Source organism: Palaemon carinicauda, chromosome 6 (genome assembly GCF_036898095.1).
Source record: "Palaemon carinicauda isolate YSFRI2023 chromosome 6, ASM3689809v2, whole genome shotgun sequence".
Classification (NCBI taxonomy): Eukaryota; Metazoa; Arthropoda; class Malacostraca; order Decapoda; family Palaemonidae; genus Palaemon; species Palaemon carinicauda.
Genome location: NC_090730.1, coordinates 180,268,564 through 180,295,217, shown reverse-complemented (window position 1 = coordinate 180,295,217; position 26,654 = coordinate 180,268,564). Strand labels below are relative to the sequence as shown.

Sequence of the window (26,654 nt, the reverse complement as noted above, 5' to 3'; positions counted from 1 at the left end):
TTACCATTCATCGGTTGTTGTCAAAAGTTCGCATGTTGAAGATTCCAATATTCGTTGGTCATAACACATGAGTTACAGGTAAGCAACATACCAATATCAAAAATATTTCACGACGACAACAACCAAACATTTTGTACGTTCTTTCTTTCTTTAAAGTGCTACCATACATATAGAAATTCAATTCTTATTTTGCTCTGTACTCTATCAATGGATGAGAATAATGTTGAAATAATACTGCACCGTGAAGTTTACGAAATGAATAATAATAGGCAATAGTCGAAATCCCCCCCCCCCACCCCACCCCCACCCTTTTTTTTTTCTTATTAAAATTTGAGTTGTGCGCTATAATTACTGATATACAAAGAAGGAAGAATAATTCCACTGATTTCATGTATGTCTGCAATACTCAGACCCTGCATTGACGGTATCTAACAATGGCTTTGATAAATATCTCGACGAATATATATTCTGCTCGATACAAATACTATTCGCTTGCTAATTGTGAATTCCTCGAAAAACATACTTCAACTCAATTAAAATGTGGAGAGAGAGAGAGAGAGAGAGAGAGAGAGAGAGAGAGAGAGAGAGAGAGAGAGAGAGAGAGAGAGAGAGAGACATTGTCTTATACAGCCCGTTCGATGGAGCTTTTAGAAGAGAGGGAAAGAGGTGGCACACGGATTCATGTTTATATGAATTTGTGTTTTGTAATATAAAGCTTTTGTCCTCTTCTCTGACATCGGAAACTTCAAGATTTGAATTTTGACGGAAACTTTTTTCTGTGAAAGGATTTGCACTCAAGTGGTGAAAGTGTTACTTGCAAAATATCTGTTTAATAGAGTTCTTTCCTACTCGGAAATATGGTATTTTTAGATTAAAAAGCCCTTTCCTAGCTGAAGGAATTTTTCTTAACAATATCATAAATTCATATTGTTACAGAGAATATGTCTAAAAGCGAATCCATTTCAAAGATTTCAGGCTTTAGATGGATTGCTGTATTACAGAACTATCAGGAATTGACAGAATGGTGTTCGACCTAAAGATTAAAAGATATATGATGAAGGCTCACCATGTTTACCTATTTTGTCTTTTAGGAATAGACTTCATCACCAAAGTATTTCCTTAGTACCATCTGAATGTGATGTTAAAACAGTGTTTTGTGCCGCTAACCACGAATCTTATTTCAAAATTCAAACACCAATTTGCTTCGAAAATTCACCTATGATAAAAGCCATAGAGATGGGGATGATTTTTGCTTGCAAGAAAACAATAATGAAAATAACAAGAATATATCCAAAAGACTTTAGTGACTGTTTTGGCAAAAGGTGATTTCATCAAGATTGTGTTTAATATATAATTGTGGACATAAGCGGGGGGGAACTCGATCTTATTTTCGGGCAGAGAAGCCATTGTAGTAAGACTATTCAACTGTCAGATAGTGAGTGCTAAACCAGCCCTTGAATTTTTTATATATACACAAAATGAGGTGGAATCATTTCGATATTTATAAACTATGATCTCTAATACAGGATCTTTAGAATTAGAGTTTTATGACAGATTAAAAAAAGGCAAATCAGAAAATTAGGTTAAGTAAAATTGGAAATCAAATCGCCTGAAATTACACATAAAAATCAGGCTATATATCATTTTAGTGAGATTGGTGTTACTGTATGGACATAAGTCGTGGTATGCCAATGAAACAATATCCAATATATTTTGTATATTTGAGAACAAAGCCTTCAGAAAAAATATTGTGAATTGAATGGCAAGACAAGATTACAAATGAAACTAAATGAGAGACTACTCGAGTGCCATATGTGGATGAGATCATGGTGAAGGGTAGATGAGATGGTTTGGTTATGCTCTTCGCCCTCCTCTAAAGAGATTAGTTCACCAAACGTTTAACGGGGTTCCACAAGGCACCATAAGAGTTAGAAGACTCAGGCCTACATGGCTGAGAAGTATGAGGCATGATGTAGTAGATGATGGATGGAGAAGTATTGATTTAAAAGCTGAAGATTGAGACGACGGTGAAATCTAACCGAGGCATATCCTCCTACACCTATTGACGCAAAGGGCCTCGGTTAGATTTCACCAGTCGTCTCTCTCTTGAGCTTTTAATTCTATATTTCTCCATTCATCATCTCTTACTTCGCGCTTCATAGTCCTCAGCTATGTAGGCCTAGGTCTTCCAACTCTTCTAGTGCCTTGTGGAGCCCACCTGAACGTTTGGTGAACTAATCTCTCTTGGGGAGTGCGAAGAGCGTGCCCAAACCATCTCCATCTACCCCTCATCATGATCTCATTCACATAAATAGCACTCGAGTAATCTCTCTTATAATTTCATTTCTAATCCTGTCCTGCCATTTAACTCCCAATATCCTTACGAGGACTTTGTTCTCAAATTTATCAAATCTATTGGCTATTGCTTCATTGTCATACGATGACTCATCTCCATAGATCAGCACCGATCTCACTAAACTGATTTATAGCCTGATTTTTATATGTAATTTCAGGCGATTTGATTTCTAAATTCTATATAACCTAGCCATCATCTGATTTGCTTTTTTCAATCTTTCACCAAACTCTAATTCTAATTCCCCTTCCAATGATATTTCCTCTTCCATTGCATCCTCCGTTCTCATCTCATCTCTATCTTTCTTCTTTTTATCTTCAGCTCAACCTCATGTGATATTTCATGCATTCTGCTAATAAAGCATTGCAAATCCTGTGGTGTTCTGCTAACAAGGACAGCATCATCAGTAGCCCTCAGAAGGATATTGGGAGTTAAATGGCAGGACAGGATTAGAAATGAAACTATAAGAGAGATTACTCGAGTGCCCTATGTGAATGAGATCATTATGAGGGGTAGATTGATATGGGTTGGCATGCTCTTCGCACTCCCCAAGAGATATTAGTTCACCAAACGTTCAACTGGGCTCTACAAGGCACTAGAAGAGTTGGAAGACCCAGGACTACATGGCTGAGGACTATGAAGCGCGAAGTAGGAGATGATGAATGGAGTAGTATTGAATTCAAAGCTCAAGATAGAGACGATTAGCCAATTCTAACCGAGGCCCTTTGCGTCAATAGGCGTAGGAGATGATGATGTGAAGAAAATATCACTTCAACTCCAAATCAGTAAACGTGGTTTTAGTAAATATTTCCTTGATTTCTTTAATGCTGAATAGCCAGATCTAAATGTATTGCAATTGTACAATAACATTTATGAATATAGGTAAAAATACTGCATTAAAGTCACTTTTGACCCCAAAATACTCGATTTTGTATTTATGTCATGACCTAATTTTAGGAGTGATCAAAAGGAAAAAAATATTGTAATCTAGATTGATATTTTAAAACTGAGGAAGACAATGACGGGTATGGAACATATCTACTTTTGTTTCTTCAGCCAACAGTTTTAAAGGATTTGCACTACCAGTTCCAAAATGCCTATAGAATGAAAACAACATATTTTATTCTTGTCATATTCTTAAAGATGGCAATTGGTACTAAATTACATTATTAATGCTTGCTACTATTACAACGCTTTTCACATTTCTCTACGGAAAATGAACCAAGATATATAGCTCCTGTAAGGAGGTAATGCAGTCAGTGCGCCTCAAGCAGTGCACTCTGTGCATTACTTAAAGGTCTTTGCGTTGCCATTTTGGCCGTAAGCTGCACTCACTTTTAAGCTTTCTGCTATAGCTCCGTTCCCGTTGGGTTTTGTTGCATCATGCTGGCCATCCTCTTCACCTTCAACTTCATAATTCTACTTCGGGGTTTCCCCCAATTACACATGGACAATGAATGGACTCCCCGGGCTTATTGATGGGCTTCATAGACAATACTTATAAATAGAGTCCAAGTATTTAGATCAAGGATTACCGGACTTCAATGCTGCGTCACTCCAAATTTGAAGGAAAGACCATTTTGAGCCCCCAAACTACAAAACTTCCTTAACCTAGAAGTTTTGGTAAGTATTGCATTGATTTCTACTGTACATTACTCTAATATAATCATATAATATGATGACGCCATTCTGCTATTGGGTTGGTCTCAAATTATTGCTTTTAACTTAATTTGAAGTAAAAATTTAATTTGATTCCCTGAAATCCGGGATTATAACAAGATTTGCGTTGCTTTGTGTATTGCTGAATTGCAAGCAAACTATGATATATGGAAATTTTACAATCAGTTTCATGATTAGAATTTCAATATACTTTATTATAATTAGTTTTTTTTTTTTTAAATTGCTATATTGTAAAATTTTATTATTTGGCAATTTTACTGTCATATTCGGGATTAGCTGGGCAAAAAATCTGTATTATACACAGCTATAAGGAAAATCAAACTTTGATCACCTAAAATCCCGCAGGGATAGGGCGTTTTAACGATTTTTCATCGACTGCCTCATTATTATGTTGTAAGGTAATTGCAATGAAATCTAATTTTGCAATTAAACTTATGATTAGCATCTCAAAATGTAGTCTTAGTGTTTGGCTAATTTTTGCATAGACTGGTATTTAAAACAAGATGCAATATGTTGTAATTCTATAAACGGATAGTTAATGAACGACCCCTAAAAGCTAACTAGCATATACACAAGATGTAATATGAAATAATTTAACCATCAGGTTTGTGATTAAAGGCCATAAATGCTTGAACATTCCCGGATTAAAAAAAAAAATCCACACTGATCCACAGAAAAGCCTTTGTGTTCTGGCATATTTATCTTTGGTTCCTGCATTGCTTTATTGAAAGCAAGCGAAGAGCAATATATTTCCATTTTGTTATCAGACTCAGAATGAGAAGCCTTTCGAATACTGCAGAATTCCCTGTTTGAAGGAAAATTGAGCTTTAATATCAAAAGAATTCGAATTTCCTTTGATTATGAAACGTTTCTATTGCAAGTAAATTACTATAGAAATACAATGCAAATTTATGATACTGTGTTGTCATTTTGAAAGGATCTTTAAGTATATTACCTTATTCATTCTGAAATATTTTTCCATTGCTTCTAATACTGATGTGCTGCAAAATAATTGTTTTATATAGAAATTTTGTAATGCTATTCACGAATAACAGCGGAAAATTTTACATTATAAATATCTTGAATGAAGAGTCCGATTCTGTTCTATAAATATTCAATGATATTGTCTCGGAGCTTTGAAAAAGGTTGCATTGACTGAAACACTGAGATATTGCAAATCCTTGCAATCTATCTTAGTTTTGTAATCCTATTTGGCACTATTTGCTCAATATATTAAATTATTCCAAGTTTGAAGGAAAAGTTAGCTATTAACACGAAAGCCGTCAGTGTTTTTGTGCGAATCAGCTATTGATTGAAATATCTGTGTATATTAAACAAAATTCAATGTACTGGAACGACGTAATCAGATTCTTCATTTTAGGACTGATATATTACAGTATACACAGTTTTAAGGAAAATCCATTGTGGTATAAAATTGGTGAATTGTGAATTAATTGCATCCATCATGTTATGCAGGAAAGTGGAATTAGATTTGCAATTAGATTCGTGTAGTGCATTACGCCTATTCCAAGCCGAAAGTATTTAGTTGTCTATAATCTTCTAGTGTAAAAAAATTTGCATTAACTTTAACAATGCGAAATGAAATTAAACTACTGTATATTGCTAATTTGACATTTGATTCATTATAAGTTGCGAAAATACTCGGTATAAAGAAGTTTATTTGGACACAGAAAATTCGTAAGGCTTAGTATTCTGAAAATTTTTGCTTTGTGATATATTTGTTTTGCGAAAGATGGAATATATTAAAATTTTGCGGTCAGATTCACGTTATTGCTTCATATGACGTTTAAAAGGAAAATTAACTTGGCCAAAAAAAATAAAAACATATTGAAAAATTCTGCATTGCAAGTGAGTTGCGTCTCATTCCCATATTTTTTATTTGGAAAATAGATCCCTGGTTAGTGTCGCAAAATATTGTATTATATTGAAGTATAATACCTCTATAAATCTGCAAGGATATGACCTAGGTGTTCTGGCTAGATTTTCACTGATTGCATAATTGTCATAACAAATTTCAGTTTATAAATTTTCCAAAGAGATTCATGCTGACCTACTTTAGACGTGATATTCTGTAGAATTCTGAAAGTTATTTCAACATGAATTTATTACGAACTGTTGCATAATGAAGTTTTGAAACAGGTTTGCGATTAGCTGCTTACAATACTGCATTGCTCGCGGTTTAAATGAGAGATTAAAATCTTTACCATAACTGAGGTTTTGGAGAATGTCGCGTTGAGTTTATTAAACGTTGCTGCATTAAAAAGAAATTGTAAGAGATTACAATTTATACAGCTTATGGGATTACTATGTCATATACGGGATTATAACCACTTTGAAGGAGAAGTCTCATTTAATGACAATAATTTTACCAGAGCTCTTTGCTTTGGAGACTTATTCATTAATTGCAACATTGCTGTATTGCCAGTGAACCCCGATATATTGTAATTTCTTAATGCATTTGTGTTGGTGTTTCGGCGAATTGTGGATCAAGTGTAAAGGAAATGGCGAAATATTCCAATTTTGGAGATAAATTCATGATTTGTGTGGCAGTATGACTACACCGAGGCTCTGTAAGACTCTGTTCTAAGTGTTCTGCAAACCTTGATCTGATTGATACATTGAGGTATTAAGAAAATAACAATGTATTACAACATTGTCATCAGGTTCAAGATTAACGAAAAAAAAAAAAAAAAAAAACTTCATCACTTTAAGTAGATTTGAAAATTGGGTTATACCTCAAACAAAAATGGCATAACTATGTTTCTTGAATGTTTGGTTAATGACATCGAATGGAATATTGATGTTAAAAGGAAACTAGCATAGTTTTGGTAATCAAATTCGTGATTAGGTGTGTAAGATAAAGCATTTAATGCTTTTAGAAGAAATATTCCCCTCTGATCCAAAAAGATTCTCATGGCTATATTTATGTTATATTTCTATTTCTGCTCCATAATACGAAATGAATTCCAAATGTTCAGTAATACTCGTGATTAGCTCAGTATACTATATGATGCCTTTATTCTTGCTGCTTTGACACTTTTACAGAGATTGCAACATTATTGTATTGCAAGCAAATTATAACTTATTATTATAATCTTGTGATTAGCAATCCATCTAATGAAAATGTTTACTTTAGTACCAATAAATCACCAAGGTTGATGGATAGGTATTTTGGTTAATTTTTCAACCATTCATCATAGATGTATAAAATGCAGAAGATAAACTCATATTTTTACCTTTCTGATTTTTCTAGCGAATACTTTCATATTATAATTTTGGAAGCATTATTGTTATTATTACTAGTTAAGCTACAACCCTAATTAGAAAAGCGGGATGCTATAAGGCCAGTGATGAAAGGAAATAAAGGAAATGAAGAGAGACATGTCAGCATGTTTAACATTAGGAAAAAAAAAAATAATTCTCTGTATGTTTGAACTTCTGAAGTTCCAGAGATTCAACTGCCTGATCAGAAAGATCATTCCACAATCTGGTCACAACTGGAATAAAACTTTTAGAAAACTGTGTTGTATTGAGCCTTGTGATGGAGAAGGCAAGACTGTTAGAATTAACAGTATACGTAGTATTATGCACGGGATAGTGCAGTCTGGGAACATCTGAATTATGAAAAATCTTATGCAACTTAGATAAAAAACTTACTGAACGACGGTGCCGGAGATTAATATCTAGATCATGAATAAGAAATCTAATTGACCGCTAGTGTTTGTCCAACAATTTATGATGAGATTCAACAGCTGAAGACCAAACAGGAAAACAATACTCGAAACAAGGCAAAATGAAAGAACTTTAAAAATTTCTTCAGGATAGGCTGATCACCAAAAAATTTAAAAGACTTTCTCAATAAGAAACAAACCTAATGTGTCCCTCAAAAGTAAATCTGCAATCAAGAATCCCGCCTCCATTTTCAAAAGAGTTTTATATTGCGAAAGAAATATTATTATTATTATTATTATTATTATTATTATTATTATTATTATTATTATTATTATTATCACTACCAGCTAAGCTACAACCCTAGTTGGAAAAGCAGGATGCTGTAAGCCCAAGGAAAAAACAAGAAAAAAAATAGATCTGTGAGGAAAGGAAATAAGGATATAAGTAAACTACAGGATATGAGAAATAATGAACAATTAGAATAAAATATTTTAAGATTATTAACAACATTAAGACAGGCCTTTCATATATAAACTATAAAAAGAGACTTATATTAGCCGGTTTTAGCCAGTTCAACATAAAAACATTTGCTGCAAGTTTGAACTTTTGAAGATCTACTGATTCAACTACCCGATTAGGAAGATCATTCCACAACTTGGTCACAGCTAGAATAAAACTTCTAGAATACTGCGTAGTATTGAGCCTCATAATGGAGAAGGCCTGACTATTAGAATTAACTGCATACCTAGTATTTCGAACGGGATGGTACAGTCCAAGATGATCTGAATGTAAAGGATGATCAGAATTATGAAAAATCTTATACCACATGCTTAACGAGCTACTTGCATGACAGTGCCAGAGATTAATATCTAGATCAATTATAAGAAATTGAATAGACTATAAGTTTTTGTCCAACAAATTAAGATTAGAATCAGCCGCTGAAGAACAGACAAGAGAACAATACTCAAAATAAGATAGAATGGAAGAATTAAAACACTTCCTCAGAATAGATTGATCATCGAAAATCTATTTTTTTTTTTTGTGCAAGTGAAGAAGACACAGACCTAATGTGTTTCTCAAAAGTAAATGTTCTGTCGAGAATCACACCTCAAATTTGAAAAATTTCATACAAAGTTGAAGAAACATTATCAATGCTGAGATCCGGATGTTGAGAATCAACTGTCCTTGACCACCTACTTACAATCATACTCTGAATTTTGTTAGGATTCATCTCCACGCCCCATAATTTGTACTGTGAACTAATTATAGATAGATATCTATTAAGGAATTCAGCAACCCCTGATCTATATTCAGGAGATGGAATTGATGCAAAGAGAGTAGCCTCATCTGCTCAGGAAACGAGCTCATTTTCTAGGCCAAGCCACATATCATGTGTATATAGTATGAAAATTAATGGGCCAAGAACACTACCCTGAGGAACTCCACATATCACATTCCTATACTCACTTTGGAGCCCATGAACAACAACTCTTTGCGATCTATTAATTGATAGTTCAATAATGATGCTAAGAAAAGAGCCACCCACACTCAGCTGTTTAAGTTTTAAAACAAGGGCGTTATGATCAAAGCGTTCAAAGTCAGCACTAAAATCAAGTCCAATTATACGAACTTCCTGATCACATTCAAGGGATTTCTGTTCAGCACTGGAGATTGTAAGGAGGGAATAATATACTCCAAGGCCTTTAAGAAAGCCAAATTGCAAACTAATTAAGAGATGATTATCTTCAACTAACCTATTTTGACGTTTTGCCAGAATACGTTCCAAAACTTTAGATGATATGGAGGTCATGAAAATAAGGTGGTAATCAGTTGGACTTGAGCTACCATAAACATCTTTACAAAATGGAGTAACATTACCAATTCTCCAACAAGTGCTAGAAGGTCCTGTTCTTGCTAACTTGCACACAATAACAGATAACTTTGGGGCCAAGAAATCTGCAATCTTTATAAGAAACAAATGAAAAATACCATTTGGGTCTACACCTCCATAAGCATCAAGGTCTATCAAGAGAGTTTTAATTTCACGAAACCAAAAAGCTAAACTAGTTAGTATTACCTTAGGAAAACAGGATTGAGAAAATCAAGTTTTTCATTACTCTGCTTACTGTCAAACACAACAGCCAAAAGGGTTGCCTTTTCTTTTGGACAGTGAGGGACAGAGCCATCTGGTCTGAGTAAAGAAGGAACTGTTACATTTATACCAAAGAGTGCAGATTTAAGGATAGCCCACTAATTATGTTCCTTGGTTGTACCAGAAAGGTTTCTTTTATGGTTAGATTGTATTCCTTTTCAGTTGAATCATAAACTCTCTCAGAAAAAGCTCTAAGCTGAGTATAGTTATTTTATGTAGAATCTGATCTGTTACCCATCCATAGGTGATAGGCCACCTGTCTCTACAAATGAGCACGTCTAAAATCGTCATTGAACCAGGGTTTGTCTTTCACTTGGTACCTTAGCACACGAAAAAGGATATACCTATCAATTATGTTGACTAGGTTCTCCTTCAGAGGAACAGCACGATCAACACTATTATACAATTGTGACCAATTCAAGCAAAAATGATCATTCAAAATGCCATTCCAGTCTGCTTGAGATTTTATAAAAATCTTACAAGTGTATAATACATCAGGGACAGGCTGCTCAGTCTTTACTATTAACGAAAGCAAGGCATAATCAGATGTCTCAACTGGACAATTAACCTTACTTGTTGTAATGCCAGGGGAGTCTGTGTATACTAGTTCCAACCAGTTACCAGACTTGTGACCAGCTTCACTTATGATTTGCTCACAGCCTGATTCACAGGTTATCAAGCTATGGTGATCAGTTGGAGAAACAGAATTCAGCCACTCTCTATAGCAGGCATTGAAATCACCAACAAAAACAAAAGAAACCTTTCTATCAGCTTCTTGAATCTTAACCATAATGGTATAAAGACAATCGAAGAGAGAATCATCCCAGTCTGGATTCCGGTTGATCGGACACAAATAGAAGGTGTTAAGCCTGCCACAAACTTTTATTACCTGAATCTCATGACATCCACATTCATAGCAGGACTTATGAGAAACAGTATACTCAGTCTTAATATACACCGCCATTCCCCTTGCCCTAGAAATGGCATCCCGTTTCAAAATTATTGATTTCTGAAAACTTGGAATAACGAGCTCAGATGAGTGGCTCATTTGAGAGACCAAAGTTTCTGAGTATAATACATATGGAGGCAACTGTAAGATCTTGCATATTGCCATGCAGTTCATGACTATTGCAATACATTGGATGACTGGCGAAGTCTAGGATGTACTGGTCCTAGATTTTGCTCAATATCTCCAGATAAAATAAAAATTAAAAGCAATAAAATGGTTTCATAGAATTTGACAACAAACTCAGCAATAATGATAAAAAAACAATATGTACACACATATGATTGATATATATATATATATATATATATATATATATATATATATATATATATATATATATATATATACAGTGGAACCTCTACATACGATCTTAATTCGCTCCGGGAACTGCTTTGTATGTTAAAAGAATAGTATATTGGAGCAAATATTCCCATAAGAATAAATTGTAATTTGTATAATTCATTCCACATCCCAAAAACTTATGATAACTCCTTAATAAATTACTATACATAATTACACATAACAATAATACAATTGCTTTATCTAAGAATGATGTAAAAAAGAATAATTATAAAGAAATAATAAATAAAAAAGGGGTTTTTATTGTCACTTTACCTTAGAGACAGGCCAACGCAGGTGTAGGAATTGCTACGCAGGAGGAGACGGACGGTCGGCGAGTAGGTAAAGTTGGTGACTGCGATAACGTACCATAACTTACTCTAACCTACACTACGTGAACTTTAACCTAACTTAGCTTATTTATTTTTTTAAATTTTTATATTTTATATTTTTCTACATTTTTTTTTTCTTTTTGACTTTTAATTTTCATCACTTTTACTCAATTCAATCTTAGTTTTCTTTGCTTCACTTTCTTTCTCCTCATCACGATCTCTAGACCTCTTCATAGATTTTTTAAAGAAACTATCGAGAGAAAGAATTTTTCTGAAATGGGTTAAGCAGTCATCATCGAATCGCAAAACTACATGGCAAACCTGAAGTTTCTGTTGGTGATACTTATCAATGAAATCGACCACGTGTTGATGATGTGCTAATATCTCTTTTATTTAAGCCGAATTTAAGATGTGCTCTACCTCCTCGATGTCCTCCTACTCACTTAAATGCGCTTGGAGCTCATCATTCTGCATTGCATGCAGCTCCTTGATTTCCTCTGTGGTGAGCTCTTCATAATGCTCCTCGACGAGTTCGGTGATGTCATCTTCATCGACCTCCAGAGCAAGCACAGATTCAGGCTCGAGGCCAAAACCTTCAAGATCTCTGGGAGAAACAGCATCAGGCCAAAGCTTCTTACAAGCTGAATTCATTGTCCGTTGAGTTACTCCCTTCCAAGCCTGATCTATGATCTTCAAGTAGTGCACGATATTGAAATGGCTCCTTCAAAATTCACGCAAAGTTAAGTTGGTGCTTTGCGTCACATTAAAGCACTGCTTGGTGTAGAGCTTCTTAAATTTTGAGATGACTTACTGGTCCATGGGCTGGAGGATAGGGGTGGTGTTCGGTGGAAGATACAGCACTCTGATGAATTTGAACTGGTCGATGATATCATCTTCGAGTCCTGGGGGGTGAGTGGGAGCATTATCCAAGCAAAGCAAGCACTTTAAAGGCAAATTCCTCTCCTGAAGGTACTTCTTGACAGCAGAGCCAAAAACTTGGTTTACCCATTCAACAAAGAAATGCTTAGTAACCCAAGCCTTAGAATTAGTATGTCAAAAAACATGCAGCATGTCCTTATTGACTCTATGTGCCTTAAATGATCTAGGGTTTTCAGAATGATAAACCAATAACGACTCTATTTTGCAGTCCCCGCTGGCCTTTTCACATAGGGCAAGAGTCAACCGATCCTTCATAGGCTTATGTCCAGGCATTTTCTTCTCTTCGGCAGTGATGTATATTTGACTAGGCATCTTTTTCCAAAACAGACCGGTTTCGTCACATTTGAAAACTTGCTGCTCTATGTACCCTTCATCCTCCACGATCTTTTCGAACTTCTTAACAAAATCGTTAGCAGCCTTGGTGTCCGAACTTGAAGCCTCTCCGTGCCGAACAACTGAATGAATCCCGGTCCGTCACTTAAATTTCTTGAACCAACCACGAGACGCCTTGAATTCCTCCGCTGGCATTGGCACATAGGGCAAGAGTCAACCGATCCTCATAGGCTTATGTCCAGGCATTTTCTTCTCTTCGGCAGTGATGTATATTCGACTAGGCATCTTTTTCCAAAACAGACCGGTTTCGTCACATTTAAAAACTTGCTGCTCTATATACCCTTCATCCTCCTCGATCTTTTCGAACTTCTTAACAATATCGTTAGCAGCCTTGGTGTCCGAACTTGAAGCCTCTCCGTGCCGAACAACTGAATGAATCCCGGTCCGTCACTTAAATTTCTCGAACCAACCACGAAACGCCTTAAATTCCTCCATCGTAGGATCGGTTGAACTCTCCCCCACGTCACCCCCAGAGCCCGCCGCCTTCAAGTCACAATAGATAGCGCTGGCCTTCTCACAAATGATCGTTTCAGTGATCGTATCGCCAACAATCTCTTTGTCCTTTATCCATATTAACAAAAGGCATTCCATCTTTTCCAGGGTAGGGCTACGGTATTTTGAAATAATGGTGATCCCCTTCGACGGTTTGACTGCTTTAATGGCTGCCTTCTGCTTGATGATCGTCGAGATCGTAGACATATTCCGACCATATTGTTTAGCCAGATCACTCACACGCACACAGTGCTCAGGTTTTTCTATAATTTCTTGCTTCAATTGTAATGAAAGCATTGCCCTCTTTCTTTTCTCACCACTACTAATACCTGTCCCGAAACTAGGCTTCTTAGGACCCATGATTATACGTAAAATAAAAAATGAAACGTGAAAAAAGGAAGATAAAAAGCACTGTTAATAACGGACCAAACAGAGGACAACCACACAATGCGCACGAGAACAGAGAACTGACTGACGCGACGCTCAATGGCGTCCTTCTGACGTGCTGCCGTATACCGGAGTAAACAAGAAACTACGACCGACGCTTTGAGAAAATTCTATGCGTATGATCTACGTCGGATGTTGGAGCATGACTTTGGGTGTCGAGACGAAAATTTGATCGAATTTTACTTCCGATGTTGAAACAATTGTATGTAAAGGCAATCGTATGTAGAGGTTCCACTGTATATATATATATATATATATATATATATATATATATATATATATATATATATATATATATATATATATATATATATATATATATATATATATATATATATATATATATATATATATACAGCCATTACTAAGACACTAGAGAACAAAGGCCTCAGACATGTCCTTCCACTTGCGTCTGTGTACGGTATTTCTACGCTAGTCCACTCCAGCAAACTTTCTCAGTTCGTCAATCCATCGTCTTCTCTTCTTTCCCAGGTCTCTTGCAATCTCTATGGACCCATTCTGTTATTCTTAGTGTCCATTTATTATCTCTCATTCTCATTATATGTCCTGCTCATGTCCATTTCTTTTTCTTAAATGATAAAGTATCCTCTACTTTAATTTGCTCTCACATCCATTTTGCTCTTTTTCTATCTGTTATTGTTATTCCCATCATTATTCTTTGCATAGATTTTTGAGTAGTAAAGAGTTCATGTTCTAAAGGTTTAGTATGGTTCCAAGTTTCTGATGCATAAGTTAAAACTGGTAAGACCTTTCTGATTAAATACTTTTCTTTTTCGAGTAAATAACAATGTGCTTTTCATAATCTGATATTGTTTATCAAAAGCCCTCCATCCCATGCTTATCCTTCTTTTAATTTCGGTCTCGTGCCCTGAAGAAACACTTATTGTCTGTCCTTAGTTTATTTGTTTATTCATTAACAATATCTAGAAGTTTGTCCATAACTCTTATTTGTTGTCTCTCCATTTTCATTGAAGATTGTCTAAGTTTTACTCATATTCCTTTTTATTACTGCATTTCTGCTTTCTCTATTCAAATACTCTATCATCTTTTGCAATCCTCCCATGATTCACTAAACACAACTATGTCATCTGAAAATCTTAAGTTGTTAAGGTATTCCCCCTTAATGTTAATTACTACATTTTTCCCAACGTAGATTATTTAAAACTGCTTCTAGGCATGTTGTGAATAATTGAGGAGAGATCGGATCTCCTGGTCTAACTCCTTTCTCAATCAAAATGTTCTCATTATCTTTATGTAGTTTTAGGATTGCTGTACTCCCCGTATAGATATCTTCAAGTGTTCTAGCTTAAGATTAATCTATTCCTGGTATAAGAAAGGCTCTCATTACTGCTGAGGTATTGATAGAATAAAAAGGTTTCTCAAAGTCAATAAATGCCATACATAGTGGTTTGTCATACTCTGTTGATTTTCCATTACCGGGTTAATTATATGGATGTGGTAAGTTGTTGACTAGCCACTTCTACAGCCTGCCTGCAATTCATACAACCCATATCTAAAGATTGAATTTTGAAAGCAAGGCTAATTACCCTTCAGGGTAGCCCTCTCAGCTGAAGGGAGGACACTAAGGAAGGTTTTAAAGATAAATACCAGAGAGGAAGATAAAGGAAAAAGCAACCTATTGATAAAACACCAGGCATCCATGACCTTATATTAACCCTATCCAACATAACACACTATAGAACGAGGTACAGAGACCATAGGACAAGGGTTTCATTTTGGAGTGTCCTCTTAAAAAAGATTCTTACCATAGCAAAAGAGTTTCTTCTATCCTCATAAGTAAAAATTAGCCACTGAACGATTACAGTGTAGCATTTAACCCATTGAGTGAAGAATAATTGTACTGGTGGCATTCTGTTTATCCATCTACGGTTGCAGCTTTGCTAGTAATAATAATAATGATAATATGATAATGACGGTTATGATAATGATGATTATGAAAATTTGAAGATTATGGTAATGATTATATTGATGATAAGAATGATAAGAATTTTGAGCTCTGGTTTTTTATTAGTGGTTGAAAATACTATATTATGTTCAATATGAGCGAAAATCCACATTCAACCCTCAGTTTTACTTCCTCTCCTACTCTCACATCTTACAACTTCCTATTTTTTTTATAGTATCGTAACCTTGCAATCAAACTTAGGATTAACAATCTAAAATATTGTATCAATACAGGTTTTTAGGAAAGTCCACTTCATAAAATTACCAAGATGAAGAGTTAGATTGTTTAAGCTAATTCTTCATTGCTTATGATGGGGCCGTATTTTACAGTACATTGCAAATTTAGAACTATATTCGATAATGACTAAAAATGCCATTTTTATACCCATTTTGAAGGTTAAACCTACTTTTTACCATGAAAAATTAGCAATTAGCATGAGAGTTTTAGTGAATTTCATTTTCATTGTAATGTTACTGTTATAAAAAAAATGCAATATATTGTAATCTTGTTCATAGACTTGTGTATTGCCACCCAAAATATTGCAAGTTACCTAGTTTAAAGAAAGATTAAACGTATACACCCTCTACTCTCCCATTGCGTATTTCATGTTCATTGCTGTATTGCGAGCAAAGTTAATCATATTGCAATATGATTTGCTATCAGTTGACCAGAATGCTGTATTGAGCGCAGTTTGAAGGAAAGTCCAGTATGACTCCATAATATTAGCACTACTAGTCTTGGAGTTTTGCCATATTTTGCAAAGACTACAACACTACTGTATTGCTATCATATATAGATTTATCGTACCTTTGTCGTCAGATTTTGATCTAAAGCTTGAAACCACGACTTACACCCCCCCCCCCAAAAAAAAAAACATGAAAATCAGAAAGCCTTACATGTTTTGGGATGATAAGTTTTTTTTTTTTTTTTTTTTTTTTTTTTTCCCTTAAATGCGAGCCTGGTTACAAAATTCCAACGTATAGTAATTTGTTTGCAATGATGCAATTTACCGTCAATGCAAAATCTACCAAAATACGTAGGATTGCTTGTAGTATTTTTGAGACTTAAGTGAGCCTTTTCTTTAAACTGAGGATATTACAATATCTTAGGCTGCTACTTACTGACATGACTGAGAAATTGCGATAAACGTAAAATTCATCGAAATATTTTATTTTCTTCATTTTCCTTTTATTTGTATTTGTATACAATCCATCACCCGTCATTTGCTTTAAGATTGCGCACGTACTCCCTCTATCGGCTTGACATCGCTGCCTAAACCTACAACAAATAAAACAATCAACAAAGATAGCTTTCTTTGTCTTGTTTCTCTTTTGCGTATGAAATGCTCCGGACTGAATATCGTCGCAAAGATAAGTAGAGTGGCAATTATGGTTGTAGAAATAATCATAGTAAGTCGAGTTGGCGACCTCATGAATGATACTGTCTATTACTGAAGAAAATCCTGCTTCTTTCCTCAATTGTAATATTTGGTGATCAGTTCAAACTACTTTTTTCTCCTAGTGATTTCCGTGTCATTAGGGAAATTTCCATACAATATGTTTGAATTTACATTTCCATAGATGTGAGCAACCTTCCTATTGATATATTCCGAAAGTTATTTCAACATTGTCTGCGTTTCACTTCTAAATGAAGAAGAAATTTTCAATCCTGCAATCCATATGTCATTCAACTGTCCGATTTTAAGCTATACTGTCTAGTCTAAATCCAGATTTAATAAATGAATAACGTACATCAATTTTCCAGTTTATTAACACCTCCAATACATTCACAATCTAAATAAAGTAGAGCTTTATATCATTACGAATATTTAGGATCAACTCATCAGTCATAAATGATGCGGTTCTCCAAAGTTGACACACAAGAGCTAATGAAGCAAATTCCTTTTCTGTTTACATGAGATGGAGTATGCTGCCACATGCGAGGTATGTTCAGAGAGATTTTCCACCGGAGAACACGATCCGTTGGCGTTGCCCTGCGGCCATACCTTCTGCAGGGATTGTCTGGCCCGAATGATAAATATGAATAGAAAGGGTTTCAGTTGTCCGACATGTAGGAGAGTTCACAGCGAGCTTGTTTTGGGCAAATTGCCCGTCATTTACAAACTTCTAAGTATAAACATGAATGAAGCTGAAATCGAGGTATGTTTAGATCTATGGAATGATGATTTTGTCCTTTTTATTTTCTGCTCTGGCGAAAAATGTCTGATGCTTCATAAATTTCTAAATACACACACACACACACACACACACACGCCGATTAGCAAAAATCCACTGGTGTAAAGAATAGAATTTTTTCACGTTACGAAGTATAGCGAAAAATAATTGTCCTAACGACATGTAAGCAGATCTTAGTGTCTTGTTACTTAAGTTCAGTTGTTATGTAGGCAGTGGCCAATGAGAATTTAGTGTTGGGTGAAACGTATTCGATGTTTGAAGAGGTATTTAGTAAGTGGTCACTTTCTAGCGCACGCTAGCCCGAGCAAGTCGAATTTATTAGCCAGGACGCCAGGCAGGGTCAAATACAGCTTCAGATGTGAATAGTGTTTTCACGCTAGTAATCAGAATGCTGAAACCGTTTCAAAAAGTGATGGACAATCTATTATCCGATTTTCAACAGAATATTCAACAAGTATCCGCACCTCATTAGAGTATGATGGAAAACCATTCGAATGAGCATCGCGTTATTTTGAGGAAACTGATACGAAAATGTTAGCATTAGATGCGATTGTTTATCAACTTGGAGGACAAGGAACAACTAAAACTGCTGCAGAAACGAGTTAGTACGCAAAGAGCAGCATCGCCGAAAGTGTCAAGCTAGTTAAAGATCGAGGGAAAGTGTGGATTCATATCAACTTTGATGGAAGAGGTCTAGAGCTCAATAAAGGCCGGGAATGTACCAAGAAAGACGTCGAAAAGATAAGTGAAAATATATATGTTTTTATTTTGTATACTTAGCAGTTGGTACAAGGAAATTGGAACATTGTGTTTATTTTATTTTATTGTTTTTAATCGCCTGTTGGTTGTTGTTATTCACAATACATTGAACAGAATTAGATTGGGTCCGGTAAGATAGTCAGTCATTGACGTCTAAAAGGGCGATCACAAAATTCTATTTCATAAACCGTTACTGTGGTTGTTGGATTGGGTAACAATAGGTCAGAAAGGGACGAATCAGAATTTATTAAAGGAGAATGGGTGACACTGGTATCAGAAAAACTAGGAAATAATTCCTTTGACGGTGACCAAGAATGGAAATGGTAAGCAAAGGCTGGTTTTTTATTACAGACTTTTTAAGGATTTAATCAGTCTACAGTCTGCTTATCGCATAAAAATCTATTAAAACGTTGCCAATATCTTTCTCATTGGGAAAAAATTTAAAAAGTTTTTATAATTGATTATCTTTAGATATTTTTGAAAGCGGCGGTACATCTTTACTAAAGTTCTTAAGTCTGTTAGATATTGGAGATCTAAGGAAGTGAAGATTGAAGTGTATTAAGATGATGGCATAGCTGCGGATGGTTGTTTTGAAGGGGCATTGGATGCTAGCTATTTACTTTAAAAGCTTCAAGATTTGGGTTTATTTACAAGAAAGTTTAATTGGTTTTCAGACTCTAAATTGTATTTGGAAAGGTTTATAGTGGACGAATACTGAAGGCAAATTTCGTAACTACAGTATTAGGATAAACTATGTCGTTGAAGATCTTGTTTAGATGCCAAACCTTCTGAATTAACAAAAACGTTATTTTAACGAATATCTTTTGGACAGAATTGTCTGTTACATAATTTCCACGAAATTTGTCGTGAGAGGTATTGTTAAAATGTAAACGATAAAGTATTTCTCAATTTTTACATATTGAGCAAAGCTAGTTGAGAACTTAATGAAGAAATATCAGATGCTCTGGTTGAGATCACGTTTTGACGCAGAAATTCATTCTTTTTATTTTGGTCGTTACTTTAACTATATACTTGCATCAGACTTATTTAACCTATTACTTCATTGTGACGCCTAAGATGTAGGCAGTTTATCACTATATTGTGACGCCTAAAATGTAGGCAGTTTATCACTATATTGTGACGCCTAAGGTGTAGGCAGTTTATCACTCTATTGTGACGCCTAAGGTGTAGGCAGTTTATCACTATATTGTGACGCCTCAGATGTACTGTAGCAGCTTAGCACTATATTGTGATGCCTCAGATGTAGGCAGTTTGGCACTATATTCTGACGCCTCAGATGTAGGCAGTTTAGCACTATATTGTGACGCCTCAGATGTAGGCAGTTTATCACTCTATTGTAACGCCTAAGATGTAGGCAGTTAATTACTATATTGTGACGCATGAGATGTAGGCAATTTATCACATTGCGAAGCCTCTGATGTAGGCAATCTTATCAATATATTGCTACGCCTCATAGGAAATTTACCGCTATATTGCGACGCTTCAGACATAGGAAATTTACCGCTATATTGTGACTCCTCAGATTTAAGTTATATTGTGACGCCTCTGGTGTTGGGAAATTTATATGTTGTGACACCTCAGTAGTAGGTTTGGAGTAATTCTGAAGTTTTTAGCGATGAATACAGCGCATTTTTTTTTTATAATGAAAAGAGTGGTTGGAAACTGGACAGCAAATGAATCTTTAAAATTAAACATGAAGGAGCAGGAGGCAGTCGACAGAATTATGTAAAGTACTTTGGCAATGTTTGAAAGTTGTTCCAGATAAAAAATTTCGATTTTAATGCAAGTAGGTAGCAAAAAGCCAGATTTGGAAATCATAGAAAACCAAAGAATTTAAACTTGTACTGAATACACTGTTCAGGTCATCAATGTATGTTAACCCAGAAAGAGTACAAAAGAGCGGATGTTTTTAAAGTGTTGTCAACGAACATGGATGAATGGTCAATTCTTGCTTACATTTTTCAGAGTTATGGACTTGTGAGAGTTATTCCTTCTTTAGACTGTTTTGCTACTTTTAAAAATATGTTGAGGTTTTTAATCTCTAATATTGGTGTCCCGGTACAGAGGGAATTGATGCTTTAACTTGAGGTTTGGTGCTTTATACCAAAGGTTATTAATAAAATGGAGGTAAAAATTCTCAAGTAGAATATTCCAGAGTGAAAGTCCTCTCCATCTTGACTGTTGATATTAACGAGGGAAACTTTATTGTTAAACTTTGAGTGTTTACGTAACAAAAGGTTTATTACCCACGGCAAAGATAAAAAAAAAAAAAAGAAAAAAAAATGAAAAATTTTTCGCTGAAATTTAACTTTGATATAGGAGGTAAAGGTTTTTGAAATTATAAGTATATACGTACAATGTTTTATTTTTGGAATCTGCTTTCCAGGATCGTGAATGCAATGAAATGCCAGCAGTCTTTAACGGTGGCATCTAATTTGGACAGGAAATTGGGGGACCTCAGTTGTCATGAGCATCTTCTATCATCGATGAATGACAGCACCGACAAGGCCTACAAACTTGTCTTTCAACAAAGAGAAACTTACAATAATGGTCACGAGCAAAGCGAAATGCCATTGTATGTTGCTTTATTTATGACGCTTTTATTAGATTCCGGTGCTTTAGTAATCTCCAGTGATCAAGCCATTTATGCCATAACGCGCATGCATGAAATGAGGGGTTACATAGATGCAACGGAAAATTCACTTGTTAAATCTTTGCAAGCACCTGTGAAACATTAAGTTGGTAGATCGGTGCATACAAAGGATCTTTTTGATAATATGGTGTTGCAGAATCCGTGCAGATTATATTTTCCTATATTGAAAAACTTCTTTATTATTTTGATAGATCATTAAAGTTTTCTTATCTGAGATTTGGGGAATTAAGTTTATTGTAATTTGAAGATTTCATAGTTGAACAGAAAAAAAAAAATGAAAAATCACCAATACTGTGGAGTTTTTGATATCAGAAGCTGTCACAAATGCTTTTCCATATTTGATGTATTTTGCTTGATACAGAGGAAGCTGGAATGATTTTGTCCTTTGATCGATTTATCTTTAAGAAGTTTTTTAAAAGCTCCTGTAATGTAACCAAACAGAATTTTTTGTTAAAACTGTGGCTACAAGTTCAAACATCGCAAACGATAACGTCAATGATAGGTGTCTTCATAGACATGAGTGTTGGTAGTCTGTTTCAAGTAAACATGTTTGTCAAAGGCTTCAAAAAGAGGTTAAATGTGTAAATCATTCAATCGGAACATTTATTTCTTTCTCTCCATTTTTCCTTCTCTCCCTCTCTTTGGTATTATCTAGGGTCAACCGGCACGGTGCGCTATAATGCAATTTAATGTTTTATTATGTTTATACCTGTAGAGAATGCGGAGTGAAGTGAGGACTAGAATTTTTTCGCGTTACGAAGTATAGCGAAAAATAATTGTCCTAACGACATGTAAGCAGATCTTAGTGTCTTGTTACTTAAGTTCAGTTGTTATGTAGGCAGTGGCCAATGAGAATTTAGTGTTGGGTGAAACTTATTCGATGTTTGAAGAGGTATTTAGTAAGTGGTCACTTTCTAGCGCACGCTAGCCCGAGCAAGTCGAATTTATTATTAATATTATTATCATTATTATTTATTAGTAGTACAAGAGTGAGGTTCCACCACTCAAATTTGAGTTACTCTGCATTATTGCCGTGGATACACAGGTTTCCATAGTTTTTTCAAAACTTGAGATTTTGTTTTTTATCTATGGTTTTTCCTGGGCGGCAGAGGAGGCTTATATGTTAATTTGAAAGTTTGTTAATTTTGTTTTAAATATGCACTGCTATATCAGTACAGAAGTTTGTAGAAGTTATTAGAATATGTGATGTTACATCTATATTGTTTCAAAAGTATGATTCATTGGAAAAATAAACCTGGCGTCAACCGGCAAGGTGCGCTATAATGCTAGGGTCAACCTTCACGGTGCGCTATAATGCAATTTAATGTTTTATTATGTTTATACCTGTAGAGAATGCGGAGTGAAGTGAGGACTTGTTATTTTTTTTTATTTTTTTATTCCGGGGGAAATCCATCATCATTCCTTGATGGCATATTTCAGGAGTTTCTTCATTATTTAAAGCTTCACCAGAATATCATATTAACTTTTATAAGTTAATAACTTATTTTTCATTGCTATTTTTTCTGTATTAACCACAATTCAGACTTGTTTGTATCTGTTCCTCTTCATATTAAGGAAAACATAACAGACTTTGATTTTGAGAGTAGACCTACTTTAATGCAGGTTTGATTAAAGGTTATGGCTGCCTCAACGGTTTAGAACGAACAGAAAGACTGTAGACTTTCTACAATTTTTTTCTCTCTGCTGGTGTTTTCCCCTTGTAGGGATATTATCTTATCCAGGCATCCGCCGGAGCCGTACATATTCAGTTCAACTCTTAACGTCTGCACAAAAGGGCCAGACAATCTACAACAGCAACCAGCCCCCGGAGATGAGAAAGGTAATTATTTGAAACGCTGTGGTTCCCCCAGATGCAAACCAAAGAAAATGACGATCTGTAACGAATATACGTTAGATTTTTTTTTTTTTGCATAAAGAAAGAATTCTCTGACTCCCTGTCTCCTTTTGAAGATTATGGTATACAAGCTCTACGCCCCTGAGGCAGCTATAACCTTAACCAAATCTTTATTCTATTCTTTGTATATAGTAACATACTAATTTAATGAAGAATTAGCTATATCTATGGAGGTTCTCTATTCCTTTCTTCATAATCTACGTCAACTGTTCAAATTTAGTTTATGATGCTCGTTTTTATGTGCTTTTCTTGTATTTTCAATTGAATGCAGAATAGAAATAAATTTACGAACAAAATAGTTTTCATCAATCTGACCATTCTTATAACAAAGACGAAATCATATTTTTTTTCTTTTGTACCGTTTCATGACTTTCTTCTTAGAATTTATTTTTCATAAATCAAAACAATAACCAATTTTTGATTTCTAATTTTGTCGAATAACAAAAGTAACTTTATTCTAACAACCATTTTGTTTTCAATTTTCTGTATTAATTATGTCATTTAGAAAGTCTTCTATAATTTGAAATGTTTTCCCAACATTCACCATATTGCCTCATAGTTTTGGATCTCCTTAAGTAGAAAGTAGATTTTAATGTTATGATTTATTAATAGATCCCATTACACAAGTTTGATTGCATCGAATGGCATAATTATCGTTTTAGGTAACCAAAATTCTTTTGTCAATTTCAATGGTTTGCTGTGTTTTTAATTACGCTTTATAGAGGGACCAAAGCAACACCTGTCCTGTGCTGGACTCTTCATATTGTGGTATAAGACTCCCAATAAGTACTTCTATTTTTTAGTAATTGTCTGCAACAATTTTAACTATTTTGTAATCAATACTACTCATGGTAATGTCAGGGTCTGATAAGTTATCAAAAACTTTTTAAAGAATGATCGTTAAGGCAGACAAGGGTCTAATACTAAAAATCCCTCCCAAATAGGATATGGATACAGTCTTCCATAAATATGACGATCATCAAGATCTAGCCCATGGTTGTCGTACAGATGACTATCTTATTGACTTAAATTTTATGATTTCAAAAACATTTCAACTTGATTAATAGGGATTTTTAATATATAGATACCACTTGAATCTTTTATGAGTTCCATTACTAATCTTTTAGTGTTACATAACAATAAATTTTGGCGTCGATTAGCGAACTATTCCAGTGTTCCATTTTTATTAAAGATACAATTTTTCATTTTTTTTTATTTCAGTGATTCTGAGAACTTAACCTTATCATATTGAAATGAAATGGCCTAGTTTTAAACTTACAATAGGTTCTATGCCATAATTGATTATTACTTCAATTCAAGTTACTGAATAGGTTTTCCTTACAGCAAATATGCGAGTCACACGGAGACAAGCTGGCCTACTGGTGTCAAATGTGTCAGACGAGCCTATGCGGTATGTGTCTTTTTCGAAGCCATCCACAAGATCATGACGTTATTAAGAAAAAGGTTTTTCTCGAAGAGGAAAAACGCGTTTTGAAAGAAGATATTCAAGCTTGGCAGAGTGATGTGGAGATCAACAATAAAGCCATTATGCAGAAGGCATTGACCGCGATTAAAGAATTTTACCGAAGCCAAACTTACTTGTCCAGATCAAAGAGAAACATTGGGGAACTTCTACCAGAGATAGATGGAATTTCCACAGTGGCAGCTCTCTCTGATCTCCAAACAAAGATAATCAGCTTGAAAATGGTAGCAGAGGCTGCAAATAATGACATGTTCCCAAGAAGAAAGCCCTGCAGCGGGCAATGTGACTCATTCTCTTGAATTAGAACAAGTCACAGGATCTTGTGGGTTGTTGAAAATGTAGACGGTCGAAGAGCTACGGTTGAATGGTACGCTGGTAAACTTCAGCTCTCCGCTTTCAGTGAAAACCCATCTCATTTCGACCTTCTGTTAAAGGTATATGGTTGCTTGTCCTATCAAGCCTGTGCACTTAACAATTAAACCTAATGTAATAATATTAATGATAAAGATCAATTGTATTGTTCTATCTAATCTTTTCTGACAGTATTTTCATGTATTGCCCAAAATCATTCATGTGCTTTGCTTTGATTTTGATTATATTTTCAGATGCCCTCACAGGTATTCCTTCAGCTGAGCATTGGAAGAGAATACCTTGGCCAGATCACTATTCAGCCATTTTACCATTTACGACGAGCGCAGCTGTTTGCTGCCATGTGCATGGGGACATTTGGGGTATCCTATGCTGGATCTCCATTTCGCTTGGTGCAAAATAAGGGGCGACCTCGAGAATACCTGGCTTAGAATGGGTGTCATTTATGGGAATGGTGTCAGTGGATTTGGGATATGCTCCAGAGAGAAAGTGGGCGGGACCTTTAAATGCCTTTTCGGAAAGGTTGTTAACGGGATAGATGTTGTTAAGGCTGCTGTAAGGCACCATCCAGTGTCTGAAGTTGTTATTACAAAATGTGGGCTGGTTTTCCCAGATATTTTTACATGAAAACTAGGAAACGCTAAAAGTGATTTAGAACTTAGTATTTTGTTTTATCCATGAAAGGACATCCCCTTAATGCTATATAAACAAATAAAGCGCTTTGAAAACCCAGATAACGTCCTTTCTTTACAGATTTATCACAGTACTAAAAGATGTTAAGAAAACTCTATGTACTCATGAAATTTTGTTTTGTGTTCATTGGGGAGACTACTGTACTGTATTCCTAATCAATTTCAAATGACTTTGTTGAAAAGTTTAAGTCACCAATATCAAGATCTATGCCATGATTGTTTTATAGCTGATCATTTTATTGACTCTCAGGATATGAAGTTCAAATGCATGTTATTTTGATTAAAATCTATGTCAACTTCACCAGGGACACGAGTCTTTCCTTTATAGCTCAGTTTATCTTGAGTACGGTAAAGCTTAACTTGATTTTCTAGTGTTTTTTCAGTATTATCCAGTATGCATACATTGCATTAACTATATATTTTTAAGCTTCACTTTGTTATAGAAAATATATCAATTAACATTTACCTTATAAATATTTTTTCTCACCTACCTTAAAACATTTCTAATAAAATGATGAATGGACTGAAATATTTTGCTTTTGTAATAAGACATTATCTTTTAATAATCAAGTACCACAAACTGGAGGGAGAAAGAAATAAACTGTTGATTTTGTTATATTCATTTTATTTGGCTGTAGATTTGCCCCCAAAAAATAAGCGCTTTTCTGTATCATGCCAGAGGTTATTTTTAGTCCAGAATTTAATCCTAATAATTTTCAAAGATTCCTCCAATTATGATATTTATTAGATA

The 26,654-nt window shown here is 34.9% G+C and overlaps 1 pseudogene; it reads left to right on the top strand.

Annotated features, from left to right (window-relative positions):
* Positions 1-26,377, top strand: LOC137642844 (E3 ubiquitin-protein ligase TRIM32-like; annotated as a pseudogene).
* The last annotated feature ends 277 nt before the right edge of the window (positions 26,378-26,654 follow it).